This window comes from Lates calcarifer, linkage group LG12 (assembly GCF_001640805.2).
Source record: "Lates calcarifer isolate ASB-BC8 linkage group LG12, TLL_Latcal_v3, whole genome shotgun sequence".
Lineage (NCBI taxonomy): Eukaryota > Metazoa > Chordata > Actinopteri > Centropomidae > Lates > Lates calcarifer.
In genome coordinates, this window is record NC_066844.1 from 6222939 (window position 1) to 6238052 (window position 15114).

Below are 15114 nucleotides of genomic sequence, written 5' to 3' on the forward strand. Positions count from 1 at the left end.
ACACACCAATACTTCTTCATTTATGCTGATTATAAACCATTTTATAGAAAAGGCTGAGATGCTGGATTTAATATCCACATAAATCTGCAGGCTCTAGGGTTTAATGGTTGATTTTACAGTTCTGACAGCCTGTGAATCTAGTGGCAACATATCATAAAAACAGACATTTAGGAAAATACCCTTACTTGAGACTGATATCACTCTTTTAACTGTACTATACTCTAATTATGTTGTTAGAGGCAGCAGCTGGTGAGCTTAGCTTAGCACAAACAAGTGGGAGAGCACCTCTAGAGCTCCCTAATTAACATGCCATATCTTGTTCATTACAGAAACAGTGTAAAAACAAAAAGTTGTAGGCCAGCACACTAGAAGGCATTGTTAGTTTTGACAGAGCTAGGTTAGCTGCTTCCAGTTTTTGCTAAGCTAAGCTAACCTCATATTTACTGTTTACTATTTACATATTTACAATGAAGTACATTTCTCCAAATGTCATTGTATTCCTTTAAGTCTAATCAACAATCAGTGCTGTTTATTGTTAGAGGACAAAGCCTCGTTTAATTCAAAATCAAGACAAAATCAACTCAAAAGAAAGAAAATGCCACATGCAGGTGGAAAAATGAACAGACAAAAATGTCCAAATGAGAATGAACAGTGACACTCCACCACAACAGTATCTGCATAATCTACAGCTGGGAGGCCTTATAACAGATTACATCCATTTCCAGCGTACCAGCGAGGACATGGACCACACTGAAGGGGGATGGGGTTGTGGGGTGTGGTGTGGTTTAGGCTCTGAGGCCCCAGGGCAGCAGCCTGCTGCAACTTCAGGTAAGATATGCACTGCTGTGCTGAGACTTGAAAGACATTCATGATGTTGTTCGCTATCCAGCGGTGTATCACAGTGCAAGGAAAAGAAAAAGAAGAAGGGTACATGGAGTAGAAGAGAGATGGTTGAGTTGCTGAGCTCAAGAAAAAACTGTATAGACAGGCATGGAAATGCTGTCATATGAACTTCTGAGAAATAATTGAATATTAATAATCTTTCACAGGGAAGACGGGGTTACAGTTTGATTTGGCTGAAACTGAAAGATGAGACCTGTCCTGACACGAACCAAGTATCAGCATGTCAGTATTCTCTCAGTATGTGGCTCATAATTTATTACCCAGGGGTGAATTAGTTTTTGTTTTATCTTTATTCAGGTATTCTTACAGAGATCAAGATCACTTTTTTTTTTTTTTTTTTTTTTTAAAGAGAAAGATACATTTCAAGAGAGAAATAAATGTATATCAGGGAGGAAAGGGCTTCATTGACATGTCAGTTTGCAGAGATTTATCCTTTGATGAGCCAATCCAATGCCCCTCAGGGATTCTGATTCATGCTGAATGCTGTGAGAATGCATAAGCCCAATGCCCAGATTTTAATCTCTTTAAATGATTGTGGTTAAAAGGCAGCTAACACAGTGGTGCTCAGACTGGGGGTTTTAAAGTTGAATTAAACTCTGGGAATTATAGTGAAGCTGTATCTGCAACTAGCTGCTCAATACTGTTCAATACAATACTTCTTTATTTTGAAGAAAATGCCTTTAAACTGAACTAAATGCAAAGCTCAGCACTCAGAAACCACAGTGACACTCCCAATCTCATACAACACTCTAAATGAAGCCAAGCCTCTACAGACAAGTGTCTCACCTGAAAACCACACAGGTATAGGATACTTCTATCCTTTATATGAAACAATGCCAAATGTTGACCTTGAATTTTCTATGTATGTAAGATTTATGGTATATTATTACATCTTTTACTTGGGAATGCTATCAGCTCTCTGTGTAATTTGTGTTATTACTGTTATAGAGACTTGATAGGTAACTCTTAAGGTAAAAGTACACGCAACCTGCACCTGTAAAATATCTTTACAACAGGGTCAACAGTCAGAAGAATAGTTGAACATTTTGGGTAATGCATTTATTAGTTTCCTGCCAATAGTGAGATATGAAGCTTGATATCACTCTCATGTCTGTAGAGTAAACATCATCATACAGTCAACATATGCTTTGCTTATCTTATTCATTATGACTGGAAACTAATTAAGAGGTTATATCTCTTTTAATCTGGACAAAAACCTCAGACACCTTGAGGTTGCCAGACTCAGAATCCAGCTTTTTCCCACTGTTTGCAGTGTTTGTGCTTCACTAAGCTAACAGTCTCCTGGCTGTAGCTTCACATTTAACACACAAGCTTGAAAGTGGTATCGATCTTCTAATCCAAGGAAATGAATAAGTGTATTTCCCAAAATGTCAGACTATTACTTCAGTGGTAAACATCTGAAGTGCTGTATATTCACAAGTATTTTCATCACTTGCTGATATAAAATTGGTTATAGACCAACCACCAGATCCAACAAAGACCTTTAATCAAACATAACCTTCTTCATGTCAAATTTACACTGTAGCAGTAACTAGAATCTTGCCCTTTATCCCTCCAATCTTCCCTTTTAAATGCCACAAAGGTGGAATTTTCCACAAGCCACTTCCCTGAGATCGCTGTGGAATGCAGACAAGATGGAGCAAGCCTGCAGAGCGCGGCATCTCGGCAGTAACAGTATGTTGAGGCGCTTAGCCTCTGTACATCATGTCCACCTCCTTAATTCTCCCTTCAGGGAGTTTGTTAAGCTATTACTCAGAGTGTAGCTGTGTCCCTGCAGTGCTGGTGGTTGCCACTATTGCTGTTTATTTTCATGAGGATCCTGCAAAGGGCTGATCCAGGCCCACTAACCTGAGTACTCTACAGTCTCTGATTTAGTCCAGTAACCAGTTCATATAGCCTGAATGTTGTCATCATTTGTTTTGCTGAGTAGCTTGATGCCTTAAGCGATTTAAATGCATCATTCAATATGCTCTTTATGTCTAGGTAACTCTCACAAAAGCTCTAAAAGCAGCAGGATGTTTTAACACAACTCTAAATTCAAAGCTGTTGGAGACATTTACGACTGCTCTATTAAACAGCCGTAGATTGCTATCTGTGCCTCAGAGCAACAGACCTTGTAAAGTTATACAACATGGGCATGTGCTGACATAACAGCCACACATATCTCATCTTGCTACTACCACCCTTCACACAAGTGAAGGAAGTGTGGAAAGAAAATGAGAAAATGATGGAATCGTTGTGCCCCTTTGGAGCCAAAATTATCATCTGTAATGGCTTGTAACAGGAGGAAGTCAAAATACATTTCTTCAGATATATTACATTTACATTTGCACAGGACTTAAATGTGCCACCTAGTCTTCCACTATTAATGGGATGTATATAAGATGACAAATTGCCTGCAGTGGGGAGTTGTTGTTGCATGATGATAAGGAGCGTTACTTTAACATACAATGAAAAATTAAGCCTCCTTGTGCTTTTTCTGAACAAGTGGTGTCACTCCACCCACTTAAAGCTGAATAATAGATCTGATGGATCCTCTGTGTATCATACAGCTACTGTCAGAGTAATTACAAAAGACATGAGCGGAGCATTCACATAGCCATTTCAGACTTTACACAAGTCAAGTGTGTCTCACTGCTTCAGAGACTGAGATGATTTGTTTTCCATGGTCTGCTGAAGTGGACCACCTTGCAAATTAAAGACACACTCAGTGGTTTTGTTACAACTGTCCCATTGTGCTACTAAATCCCAAAATGCCCAACCAGCTCACTTTTGACTTTTGTATTGACTTTCAAAACATTAACTGTGAGCTCAGAGGACATTCTGGGAGTATGGGCTGCTGTTGGGTGCTGTGACAAAATCAGGCAACGCACCTTTAAGTATGTGGAAATGGTGGAGGAGAGAGTACCACCTGTTGATTCTTTAAGGTATTACAATGATGGGGCAACTGTAATAATGCCAGTGCAGTGCTGAGGGGGTAGATTTGTGAATAGAAATCAGTATCACTTCCTGATACCAGTAGATTTCATGACATGGCAAATCACCCTATTTCTATAAAAACATAGGTTTTTCTATAAAAACATAGGTTTTTATAGAAATGATAAAGGAGCGGTTTGTTTATATGAACTTCACCTAACAAAGGTACAAGTGACTGACAGTGTGTAGATTCCTTGGAATTTTTGATCGGAAACACCTGTCTATTAGACTTTTCGATGCCCAAAGAACTGTGTAGTAATTGCAACAGCAGACTTAAGTAAAATAATTAGTGATCCTAGGTCTGATCCTACACAACTGAAGCCCCAAGTGCTCAAGTTGTTTGGAGGAACAATTGCTTTTGGGCCCGTGTTGCCTTCAGGTTCCTATCAAGTATAGTGCACATAACATAGTACAGATGGTAACTTCAATATACTTTGCATACCAGACCCACAAACCATGCAGCCCTCCAATACTGAACTACTGCCTGCCACCTGGTTTTCTATATGCCAGTTAGTTTGTGGTAATTTCATCAAACACAGTTTTATTTAGGTCTGTGCACAATGTGGGCAAAATCAAAACTAAAATAATTATTAAGGTTGAAACACTAGCTTTTGAGACTTCAATACAAAAGACAGGGCATGAGACTTTTGGGGCCTTTGGAGTTCTGGGGGCCTGGGTAATTGCTCACTTGCTTTTGGGTTTATTTTGGACATTAATGTTTGTACTTGTGCCTTTATAAAAGACATACATCCATAATGAAGACCTGCAGCATGAAGCAGCTCTATATTTGTACACAGACAACAGATTCATGTCCTGCATTTGTGTCATGTTGAAGACCCTGAAATTTTTAGAAAAGTTTAAGTCACTAGTTTAAAGTATTCGTACTTACAGAACTTTTCTTCCCCTTAATATATATCTTCAAAGTTGTTTAAGCTTTTGTAAGAATTCTTACATGTTAAGTTGCTGCTGGTCACGACTGGACTCACTGGTTGTCCTAATTGGTCTCCTTCACCAAACAAAAGCTAAAAAACTTCCAATCAAGCATTTTTTTCAGGCCTTGTCACAGACACACTTCAGCAACAACCGAGTGACAATTGTGCCAAGCCAAAAAGACAAAAAAAGATTCTGAGTGACCACATAAGAAGCTTATTTAAATAACACTGGAGAACATAAGAGCTGTTCGACCATTTTCCCGACAAAACAGAACAACTGAACAGTTGATGAAAGTATCAGTTAATGATTCTTACATTTCTGTCATTATATGCGTTCCTGACGCTTCAATTATTTAACATATTTGACTTATAAAGACATTCCTGGACTCCTAACACATCTGTAAAGCCAAAACTATAAAGAAATTAAATCAAGGCAAGTTAGAAGAAGTGCAAATGCATGCTTACATTCACAATAATACAGATATTTTTTAGGTAAGTAGGCAGCAGAGGCCACTAGTTTTCTCTAGTGTCACAGGTTTTGTAGAAGTCTCAATGCACTGAATAATGTATTGACTCATTTGTCTGGAGGAGAGCCACAGTAAGCCAGACGATCAATGGCACAGCAGCAGTGCCAGATTAGCTTTTATAGAACTTTTTTTTCTTCCCAGCACAGTCTTGTTCATCCTAGCATTAGAAAACTATTCTGATGATTTCTGAATTCTTGTCCTCAAAGAGAGTTGATGGGCAGGCAGGTGCTGGTCACAAGGGGTGACTTCAATCTGGAATACATTGGTATTATTAGATAAACAATACGCTGTCTGTCACTACAGGCTACAATGATTTGTAAGAATGGTGATTCACTCTAGAAAACAACACATGGCTCCTATTTGCCTTCTGTACTAAGGCAATATATGTAAAAAACTAAATATAGCATGATGTACATTTCTCTAAAGAGCACATGATCCATATGTAGCAGAAGGGAGAATAAGAGATTACTAATGCAAATAAAAGTAATACGAAGCAGAGAATGAGTAAGATGATTTTTGTGTTTGGTCAAACAACAAGAAGAACAGTCTACAGCCAGGCCAGTGGCTCTGTAAGGCAAAGGCACAGCAGCGCTTTGAACTAAAGTTAGGGGCTCACCAAAGCTATTACAGCTCATCCTGTTGGGGAACAAATTTCACAGCAATCTATCCAATATTTGTTGAGATACCTCAGATTTTGTTGAGATGCCTCAGTCTGGACTGAAGCGGTGGACTGACTGACCAACACAGCAACTTTCATGTTTTGTTTTTTCTTGTGGTTCTGACTCCCCTGAAGAATACCATCTTGAAAGTGAATTTTTCCATCTATTTGAAATACACAAGCATTAATAAAAGTTGCCTTAGCTTGCAGAAATACTCAAAATGTTCGCACTCAAGTGTTTTTAGCAGTTATTCATTGGCAGAGATATTGATGCAGAGACCTTGGCCACCTAGATACAGTATTTCTGTCCCATGCCACCTTATGTAACTATTAATTTCCTAACTATTAATTAAATACCATGAGACCACACCAATACCCAAGATTTCTTATGGTCTGCTCTTTTTTCTTATTCAGTTCACACATTTCATTGTAGTTCATCCATTTATTTTCACTTTATTGACTAGTTACAGCAGTGTTGATACCAAGAGGCTGAGACAGGTGACAGAAGAGAAGATGTGATTACAACAAGCTAACCTATCCATCTCACTCTGTGTAAATCAATAAACCTACAAGAAAATTACTTGCAGGTTTGCCCTCACAGATAATTACACAGCAGTGATCTTTGTCTCTAATTTTCATTTAAACAGTGGTGGATCTTTCAGCTGTGCAACAGAAGGAAGATGAAAATACGGCCCCTCTTCTACTGTACATCCCTTTCGCCGCCAACTGCTCTTCAGCTTTAAACACACAAACAAACATAAACACACACACAAACACACCTATGCAGGTGGATGGTGTGAGACCCTTTTACCTCAAGCTCTCTGGCTTACTTCAACCCCCTGTAGTCCTTCAAGATACACTCATTAACAGTAGAGGGCATTGGCCATATCACCTCATCACCTCCCCACAGGACTGAGGCCCTCCACCTGACCTTGGAAAACGTCCAAGCCAGCGGCACATCAGGCCTCAGGAGGGGAGAGAGGTTCAGGTTATGGGATGAAGGTCAGTGTACCACTGCCTCATGAATGCTGAAGAGCTCTGCTGCTTTCCAGACAGAAGGGGTTTTCTATGGTCTCTGTCTTTCTATCTTTGACAGAAAAGGAGACCTCTGAGCATACATCTATCCAACACTGACAGGTCAAACTTTTTGCATTCAAATTTTCAGGCTTGGGATTGAGTCCAGGTTCATAATCAATGGCCTGTTGTCCTGTTGCCTTTCCCTCAAGATGTTCTGAAAAATAAAAACAACAGTGGCTGGTTGAAACTCCATCTGACGGCTAAAGCAGATCTCTGAGCAACAATTATAAAGGGTGGGAGGGTGTGTGTGTATGTGTGTGTGTGTGTGTGAGGCATCCATTCAAATGATGCTTTCTTGAAACACAGAGTGGGCGGAGGTAGAAAAAGAAAAGTCCATTAATAAGGAAGATGGAGTCTAATGTGGAATCGACCACACGGTCTTTTAATGATGACTAGCCAGTCATTGATCAAGACAGGAACAAAGAACGCTTTGAGGGGGACGAATCTTCTGCTTCTGCCTTTGCTTCAGAAATTAGTCTGAAACCTGAGACTCAGATGTCTGTTCTTGGTTTGAAATAAATTTTAAATGTTTTTAGTCATGCTAGCAGAGTGGCTCTGGGAATGGCAATGTTGTCTGTAATGTCTGTTGACGATCATCAGGAAATTTAGTGTAATTAATGTAGCGTCAGTCATTGTAACCAGATGATGAATCCTAATGACTTTGCTGAAACACCAGCTTTTAATTTATTACCATTATTAGGCAAAAATTTAAGGTTATCCAGGTCATGACCAAATTGCAGCGAAATCAAAGACCATATCCCATCAGCTTAGCAACAAACTTAGCCTCAAGTATTAGCAAGTGTTAGCATGCTAACATGCTAAACTATGATGGTGTACATGTTAGTTATTATAGCCACTAAACATTAGCATGTTGGCATTCTTATTGTGAGCCTGCTAGCAAGCTGATATCACCATTTAGCCTCGCAGAACTGCTGTTGTGGCTATAGACTCTTATTTATGTTTTCATAAGTGGCCTATTGATGTAGGTTACCTATTTAGGGCCGTTTTATTTAAGCATGCCACATGTACATATGATCCTATCTTCACATTGTGTTGTTTGTACCCCCTCAGCACTGCACTGGCATTATATGTTGTTTCTTTAAGCTCTCTAATCAATATTTTTACATTAATAATAAATAAGCTATGTGTATGTGAAAGGTGTTGCTTGTGGTGACAAACCCACAGAGAATTGTAAGCTGACTCAGTTCTACAGAGCATTTTAGGATCTTTTGGTTCATTGATTTGCATTTACAGCCTGCAACTTAAATGTTAGTGTCTACGCTACCTGCCCTGGACCAAATGACAGATAAAATCAGCAAGCAGCTGATACACATTTGGTGAACATTTTGCAGCTTAAGGGCCAAATACTTACCAAAGCAGCTTGTGATCAAAAAGAGAGCTAAACAGCGACTAAATACTGTAAGTGGCCAGAAACATGACTCCAAGTAAATGCTTATGTAAGGTTGCTTCAGATCTGCTGCATGTATAAACAAGGAACTGTTTACTAACAAGTTCACCATTTCAACTTGGTAACATGATAGTGATAATATGTCACTGTTTTAATTATGTGTTGCAGTAATTGCCCCAACACTAGGATGCTAAAAAGCTAATTTCTGGCACCACTGGTTAATCATCATAGTTCAATTCACCTGCACAAATCACACCATTGAAGAAAAAGAGTATTTCATCAGGTTGCCATAACTATGTTTTCACAAAAACGTATTCATGCAGGTGCAGCACAGAAATGTAAGCTATTGATTTGAACACATGAGTCTCGTAGATTCTTGGTATTGTGCCAAAGTTTGTATTCCCATGTGGTTATCTGACAGTGTGTCCTTATTTCTGACCTCTAGATTTGTTTTGCTGCTGCAACTTTCATTTTGATTCCAGAAAGAATATTTCACATTTGGAAAAGAAAGCTGGCAGCAGCAAAATAAGCCTGCAGAATTGAAATAATTTTGTTATTTTTTCTCCCTGGGGTGAGATCAAGGTAAAGACAGGTAGGAGAACATTTTAGTGGATACAGACAATAGTGTGTTCTCCTTATATTCTGCTCAGATTCTTTGGATTTAAGGAGACTTGTGAGATATCGGTATTAAATTCATACTGACGACATAGTGTGAAGGAATTTACAGATGTGCATACTTTAACAGGCACCAAACCAAGCCCTTATTTCATAATGCTGCCGTTTCTCAGCATCAACATCCCTCACACTGAAACACAAAAAAGGTCAAGCTCTGCTAAGAAATCATAATGGATTGCAGAACAGCACAAAAGTGACACCTGCCAAATCTTAATATATATTCTCACGTCTGTCTGCAATATGTCACATTTGCAATACATTACATCGTTCAGTGTTGGCCCTCCCTGAGAAAAACATGCTGTTCCTTGCTACAGTGCATTATGAAAGGTTGCAAATGGGCTAATTTGCAGCTTTGACAGCACCAGCCTCAGCAAAGGCGGGTAGTAATAGGTTTTGAGGTGCCGCTTCAGCGACTGCTGTGATGGGAATGCTATGGCTGAAAGTAGGCATAGGTCAGGCTTCTCTGGAAACTCTGACAAATTAAAAACAGAAAACCTTTGACATTTATCATGCTAGGAGTCTGCAAAGGTCATTGCCTGTACTTGCTGCTTTCATTTTCCCTCTCCGTCCCCTCTGGACATGTTTTGCTGTGATTGCTTATAGCCTGCCGGAGCTGTAGCAGGGGGAATCAGGAGCTGTGATATCAGAGAAATACTCACACGATGACAACATTCCTCATACGGGAAGCAGATATATGGAGTAAACAGGAATGTAAACTTATGGAGTCTCTCTGCTGCTGCCGCTCTGCTCTTTTCCTCTTATTTATATACTGCGCCATACCAATCGTTAATGGGCCTATCATGATGATTAGTTATCACATCAGTTTCATCAGGATACTATTTAGAAGTAAACTGCTGTTGTGTAAAGAACAACCACAGGCATGTAATAACACACTAAAATTCATTTCTGATTTCCTCACGATACATCATTCCACACCATAAACACTGAAAACTTGTAATCCCACTGGACCGTGACTGTCTCATTTAAATGTTAATATAATTCCCATCATTCATAATTTAATGTGCTCCCTGGCATTTTCCGTTCATCTCGCTAATGCTATCTTATGTGACAAGCTAATTTACTGCTGGAGTTGACCAAATTGCTTCAGCATTGTAATACTAACACCATAATAAATCCTTGACATACTGTTCTTCCTCAGGTAATAAAAAAATAATAGAAAGTTATACACGTTCACCATGAAATCAATTTTCATAGATTTCCCTGCCGTTACACACGCTGCTGGATTGTGCCTTCAAGTCAGATATGATGCAGCTAGAGAAACATTACATCTGAGGAATGTGACAGAGATTGCCCTTTTTGCCCTCGTGTTGTCAGAGGTGGCTTTAGTGGGGCTGAAAGCAGCATGAGAGATGACACAAGCAGTGCTAGGAAAACGAATCAGACAGATTATAGCTCTGAAGAGAGAGAGGAGAAAGAGCAGGGCCAGGCTTAATGCTGGTAGGTGTCATTTTGTGTGACCTTTCTGGGAATTACCACTGTGCATGACCCGGAGCATGTCTGCTTGTCACTGAGACAGTCTGGGGCTTCTGCTGCTGCTTTCCTCCTCTTCCAGCCATCCCTCCTCCAGCAGACATTACGGCCCAACTCAGCCTCCTGATGCTCGACCACCTTCCAATTGACCTGATCATGGCCAATAACTCTGATAATCCCTCAATTCTCATTAGCTCCCTCACACAACTTGAACTGAAATTTGAATTCTACGGGCTCCCTCTGTGTCTGCGAGGTAGCTTAACCTTTGATAATATGTCGACACGTCTTAGCGGAGAAAACCCAGGATTAGTCGACTCGTGGAAGCTATTGTGGGAGAAAAGCAGCATCAGAAGTTGATCATCGTTTAGTTGAGGGAATATGAATGTGGATTCAGTCAAGATACAGGCAGTCGAAGCTTGAAATCCTGTGATTAAAGCATGTAATCCTATGTTAATTGTAGAATTGCAGCATATGTTTAAATGGTGATGACTCACTGGGACATCATGTGCCATTTCAAGCTGGGCATAGCAAATTTGCTTTAAGTGATAAGTCTGGTGTTACTGTTTACTTTTATTTTCATCAAATCTCATGTAAAAAACAAAACCATAAATGTCTCAGACTCTTAATATTTTCCAACTTCACTGCCATATTTAAGGCACTCAGCACCAAAACTTTTTTAAAAATTGCATCGTAAAAACAGTTCACAATATATAGTCTAATTTTTGACTGGACTGCAACTGTGGGGCCAGCCATGTGAATAAGTGAATGATAGAGTTGGCTGGCCGTGATCTAGTTATCCATTGGCTGTCATTCTGTCAAAATGATTTGGCATGAGCAGTTTCTATTACATCATCAGGGAGTGCTACTTATTACTGATTGCCCACTCTGATATTCTCTGATGCACAGTCCTGCCTGCTTGCCAAAAACTGCATGTGTGTTGTGGGAATGCACAGTTAAAGCTGAAACTATCAGTGTTATGGTGGGTTAACACCGGCTGATGATGCTGTCAGCGGCCCTGCAGGAGAGACAATCCGTGGTGTGACACGGACACCCATGCCACACATTCCAACTATATATTAGGTTTTAACCTATAGTCTTGTAAAAGAAAAAAAACAAGTAATTTCCCAAAACAGCTGGGTACTGTAGTTTGCAAGCAAAATTATTCAAAGAGGAGTAAATGATGCATCTTTGGGAACTATATTTAGCTGCAGATTAAAGCTCATTTAGTGCTGAAGTTAGTATTTATGGCAGGGGGGCTCATCTAATAATATGTCCCACTCAGCAGGGCTATGACAAAACCAGCTTGAGCTGCAGCCAAACATTAACCGCATGTTCACAGGAAGCCACTGTCATAGGCAACAATTAAACCTCTCTGCTTGCAAGGAACGAGGTGCAATTACTTCAAGGTCCTAATTAAAATAAATTAAGCGAATAGTGAAAGGGAGAAAGAGATGCAGAGGGGGAGACAAAGAGGGAAAAGTGTTACATTGTTAAATTGTCATTTTACTTGAAATAATGTCTGTAGGCTTGCATCAATCTCAAGAAAAAAACTTTTTCTTTGCCTCAACATGTTTCTCCCCGAAGAGGTTTTTCTTCCCGTAAATTCATGACAGCACTGTGTCTACATTTTCCCCTCCCTTCATATCCCTCTCTGTATTTGATATCCTTCACAATCCCAACACACTGTGTTTTCAGAGACAGATGAGAGGAAATGATTCATTCATCAGACAAGACCTAGGATACAAATCCCAGCTGACCTGCTGATCAGATGGTTGATATTGCAGATCTTCCTCGGGGCGGGTGCCAGGCTACGCTTATTAGGGCTTTCAGCAGAGCATGGTACACGGGTCATCATCTCTCCCGTAGCAACTCTGTGACAGCAAACACAAACTGGCCTCACCTCTGAAAATGAACACATCACATCACCTAATTCAAAACGTCAAACCAGATAAGGAACTGCAGGGATGATGGTGTGATATGAGGGCTGGACAGGACTGTCAGAGCGGTAATTATTTATTTATTAGAGGAAATATGGATTTGGCCTCAGGTGTATGTTTTCTTGTTTCTGAGGGCATTCTGTGGGTAAATGTGTCACATCAGAACTTTGTGGAGACAGATATATATACTCATCAAAACTTTTCTGATTGCTTTGGACTGGCAATTTCAAAACGCGGCGTGGAGGAAGATGACTGAGTGCAGCTGTCCATGGTACTGAAATTGACATATAAAAACTCATGTGTGTTGGCTTCCCCCTATCTTTAAGTTTGACACTGACAGACAGCAAATAACATTAAATAAAATAATTATTCTGCTGCCTTTTAATTGATAAAAGCCTAATAAACACAGTGTCCATCACAGGGATTTTATCTGTGATGTGCATTCATGGCAAAATGCACATGAGCAGATTAGAGAGCTGTGATGTGAAAAGCATATACAACAGCAGGCAGATGAAAAGCCACCTGCAAAGATATTTGTAATGTGGTTTTATTAACTTTAATATTACTATTATTATTTTAATTTGAGATGTTGAGACATCTAAGACATTTTTCTCACTTTTTTTCCCCTCTAGTGTTGTCATTTCTGCTACACCTGCAGTTGACAGGAGGAGAATCATGATGAGAACAGGTTATTCGGGTACATTTACTCATATCTTGGGAAGACTTTTCTACGCTAATTAAAACACAATTTATCTAACTGGATGCCTTTTCTAAAATCAGAGCCTTTTAGTGTTATTATGATTATGAAGTGAGTGGGGGAATAACATGTTCATTAGGCCCCATTTAATCTCAAACAGGTCTTAAATTATGAGTATGTGGTTATAGTTACTGGCTCTGGTATAGAACCCAGACCTACTATAATACTACTATACAGTAAAAATAGGTGATTACATGTAAAGGTTTGGTTCCATTTACAGTGTTAACATTATCACATACTGTATTATATTACTGAATTATTATCACAGACAAATTCATGTAATAAGCATTTTAATGTAGCTGTTTGAGCAAGAACAGTTAACAATTAAATCTACTGTTAGATAGTTTAATCTATAACAATGCATTGCATAACACAGAACAATGATATGCTTTGAGTGTGAAATCTTAGTCTGCACAGTAGCAGTAACTAAAAGTAGTTGTGAAATAGTGGGGTAAAATGTACAATATTTCCTCATGACAGGTAGTGAAGTGTGAAGTAGCGTGAAATGGAAGTACTCAAACAGACTACAAGTGCCTAAGAATTGTACTTTGCCAATCAATGTACAATGTACAAATGTAACTTCCAGCTCTGGTTGGTATTATATAGATGAACCTCATGGAAAGACAATTATGTGCAAATGTAGCATTTCATTAACATGTAGTCTGGCCTAAGTTGAAACTTTGTTAGGATTAGTTTTTAGTCATGCCAGTGGTGTAGCTGCACAGATGTGAGTCAGTTGTCCGTCCACCACTTTGTTTCAGACTGAAATATCTCACTATCTGTGGACTGGGATAAAATCTAGTACAATCAGAATGAGCTGTAATAACTTATTTTTTTAATCTAGCACCATCATCAGGCCAAAGTTTAATTTGTCTAATACATCTGTTTAAGACCAAATACCTGTTGGACTAGTGAAATTCCCATCATCCTCTGCTGTGCTCTGTGTCAAGTAGCAAATCTTAGCATGCTAATACTCTAAACTAAGATGGTGGAAATGGTAAATATTCTACCTGAGTTAGACCTGCTGTCATTGTGAGCATGTTACCATGCTGATATTAACATTCATATTTCATGTAAATATTTAAGTGGTCTAGAGTTAAAGTTTATCTCTAATGAAGCCCACTACCATCACTACCTGGAGGAGAAGCATCCCAAAAAATGTTTAAGCACTGATAAATATGGAAATAGATGCCAATTTCAAATTCAGAGCACTCCGATAATTAAAACCAATAAAACAACAGTGTGGCTCTGTGAAAAAAATACAAGCTAATTTGAAATTTAGAGACTTAGCATGCCTCCTGAAATCTTTGCTCTGTTTTATTTTTTATGATAATTCTCATGATGAAACAAACAAATCCTTTCCAAAAACCAGGGATGGATGCTGAAGCACACTCTTGCTCTGCCTCTCTTCCTTTTATTTGCTCAACCACTGTGCAATGATTTCCTGTGCCAAGGTAGAGGCACCACACATTAAACTCTATTCTGAGCTCAGGCTTCATCCTCCCTGTGTATTGCGAAAGAATCCAATAATGAGGCTGAAAGTGAGAGAAACCCTGCAGAGATCTAATCAGCACCACACATTGTATTGAGCCAGTGTCCAATGTATGCCTGAGCTGGGCTCATCAGCAGCCATTTTCAGAAGCCAATTTAAGAATTATTATCACTTGAGGTCTGTGGTACATTTCTTAGAGCACAAATGAAACCAAAATCTCCTCTGACATTTGTGCTGAGGTTTCAATAGGCGACCCCCAG

At 39.3% G+C, this 15114-nt stretch overlaps 1 long non-coding RNA gene across 1 annotated transcript in view; it reads right to left on the reverse strand.

Moving 5' to 3' along the window:
* Window positions 1–6445: 6445 nt before the first annotated feature.
* The window catches only part of LOC127143092 (uncharacterized), a 120801-nt gene continuing 112132 nt past the window's right edge, over window positions 6446–15114 (reverse strand). The window contains exon 6 of the long non-coding RNA XR_007814276.1: window positions 6446–7248. This is a non-coding gene — a long non-coding RNA (uncharacterized LOC127143092). The remainder of the gene's footprint in view (window positions 7249–15114) is intronic.